Below are 2,662 nucleotides of genomic sequence, written 5' to 3' on the forward strand. Positions count from 1 at the left end.
AAATAAAAAAGGTTGTCAAAGCATCTCTACTTTCAGCACAGGTCCTGGTATCTCAATGATGTGACAAAGTCAGAATTTCTTCTAGAAACTAATGCAGGGCCTGATGAAGACCCCAACTGTCGGAGGGTCGAAACTCGTTGGATATCATGTTAGTAATGTATAGAAGGGTTTTAAACAGAAGGTGTATAGCACCTATAACAAAGAGCTGTATATATCTCAGGGTTAATAGAGAAGCACCTAATACAAAATGCTCTATATACATAAGGGCTAATACACAGGGCTGTATATACAGTGGTGTGAAAAACTATTTGCCCCCTTCCTGATTTCTTATTCTTTTGCATTTTTGTCACACTTAAATGTTTCTGCTCATCAAAAAACGTTAACTATTAGTCAAAGATAACATAATTGAACACAAAATGCAGTTTTTAAATGAAGGTTTATGTTATTAAGGGAGAAAAAAAACTCCAAATCTACATGGGCCTGTGTGAAAAAGTGATTGCCCCCCTTCTTAAAAAATAACTTAACTGTGGTTTATCACACCTGAGTTCAATTTCAAAGGTTATAAAGCCATTTCTAAAGCTTTGGGACTCCAGCGAACCACAGTGAGAGCCATTATTCACAAATGGCAAAAACATGGAACAGTGGTGAACCTTCCCAGGAGTGGCCGGCCGACCAAAATTACCCCAAGAGCGCAGAGACAACTCATCCGAGAGGCCACAAAAGACCCCAGGACAACATCTAAAGAACTGCAGGCCTCACTTGCCTCAATTAAGGTCAGTGTTCACGACTCCACCATAAGAAAGAGACTGGGCAAAAACGGCCTGCATGGCAGATTTCCAAGGCGCAAACCACTTTTAAGCAAAAAGAACATTAAGGCTCGTCTCAATTTTGCTAAAAAACATCTCAATGATTGCCAAGACTTTTGGGAAAATACCTTGTGGACCGACGAGACAAAAGTTGAACTTTTTGGAAGGTGCGCGTCCCGTTACATCTGGCGTAAAAGTAACACAGCATTTCAGAAAAAGAACATCATACCAACAGTAAAATATGGTGGTGGTAGTGTGATGGTCTGGGGTTGTTTTGCTGCTTCAGGACCTGGAAGACTTGCTGTGATAGATGGAACCATGAATTCTACTGTCTACCAAAAATCCTGAAGGAGAATGTCCGGCCATCTGTTCGTCAACTCAAGCTGAAGCGATCTTGGGTGCTGCAGCAGGACAATGACCCAAAACACACCAGCAAATCCACCTCTGAATGGCTGAAGAAAAACAAAATGAAGACTTTGGAGTGGCCTAGTCAAAGTCCTGACCTGAATCCTATTGAGATGTTGTGGCATGACCTTAAAAAGGCAGTTCATGCTAGAAGACCCTCAAATAAAGCTGAATTACAACAATTCTGCAAAGATGAGGGGGCCAAAATTCCTCCAGAGCGCTGTAAAAGACTCGTTGCAAGTTATCGCAAATGCTTGATTGCAGTTATTGCTGCTAAGGGTGGCCCAACCAGTTATTAGGTTCAGGGGGCAATTACTTTTTCACACAGGTTTAGATTTCTTTTCTCCCTAAATAATAAAAACCCTCATTTAAAAACTGTATTTTGTGTTTACTTGTGTTATCTTTGACTAATAGTTAAATGTGTTTGATGATCAGAAGCATTTTGTGTGACAAACATGCAAAAGAATAAGAAATTAGGAAGGGGGCAAATAGTTTTTCACACCACTGTACATCTAGGTTAATCAACAGAAGATGTCTCTATATAAAGGGAGCTCTATATACATCAGAATAGAGGGCTGTGCAAACCTTATTGGAGAAGGAAAGTCACATTTGGGGGTGCCAAAATTAGACACCCCCACGGGTTGTGTTTACACTAACCTCATCTCCTGTGATGTCACTAATAATCAGTAGAATCTAAAACAATTTGTGATTGCTTTTTATGTTTTTGTGTTATTTAGCAGCTCTCCAGTTTGCAATTTCAGCAATCCAGGTTGCAGAAATTACCCAAACAACCATGTATTGATTTGAATAAGAGCAGAGACGGAACTAGGTGGGGGTGGGGGTGGGCCCTGGTGCGAGCCGGGCCCCGCCCCACCCCCACCCTCTTCCGTGCGGCGCTGCAGCCGCTGCAAGGGGCGCGTGACTGCCGGGGGGCCCTGCAGGGGTGCAGGCCCTGACCCAATTGCACCCCCTGCTCCCCTGGTAGTTACGCCACTGAATTAAGAGACTTGAATATGAATATGAGAGGCCTGAATAGAAAGATGAGTACGGTAATAAAAAGAAACAATATCTATAAATTTGTAGCCTTACAGAGCATTTGTTTTTAGATGGGGTCAGTGACTGCAATTTGAAAGCTTGAAAGAGTCAGAAGAAGACGGCAAATAATTCAAAAACTACAAAAAATAGAAAAAATTAAGGCTGAAAAGTTGCTTAGAACTATCCATTCTATAACATAGTAGAGGTTGACTAAAAGGTGAACCACCTCTTTAAGAAGTGAAAAGTAGAGACTGCTGAATGCAATTTGAATTGTAGTCACCAGGTGGTGCCATCTGACTCTGCAACAGTACATATCCCTACAGAATTATTTTTGTAATATCTATATTTGATATAATATAAAAATAGAGTCGTTCTATATTTACAAATGATAAACCATCAATAAATGACAAGTCTTA

This window comes from Xenopus laevis, chromosome 9_10S (assembly GCF_017654675.1).
Source record: "Xenopus laevis strain J_2021 chromosome 9_10S, Xenopus_laevis_v10.1, whole genome shotgun sequence".
NCBI classification, from domain to species: domain Eukaryota; kingdom Metazoa; phylum Chordata; class Amphibia; order Anura; family Pipidae; genus Xenopus; species Xenopus laevis.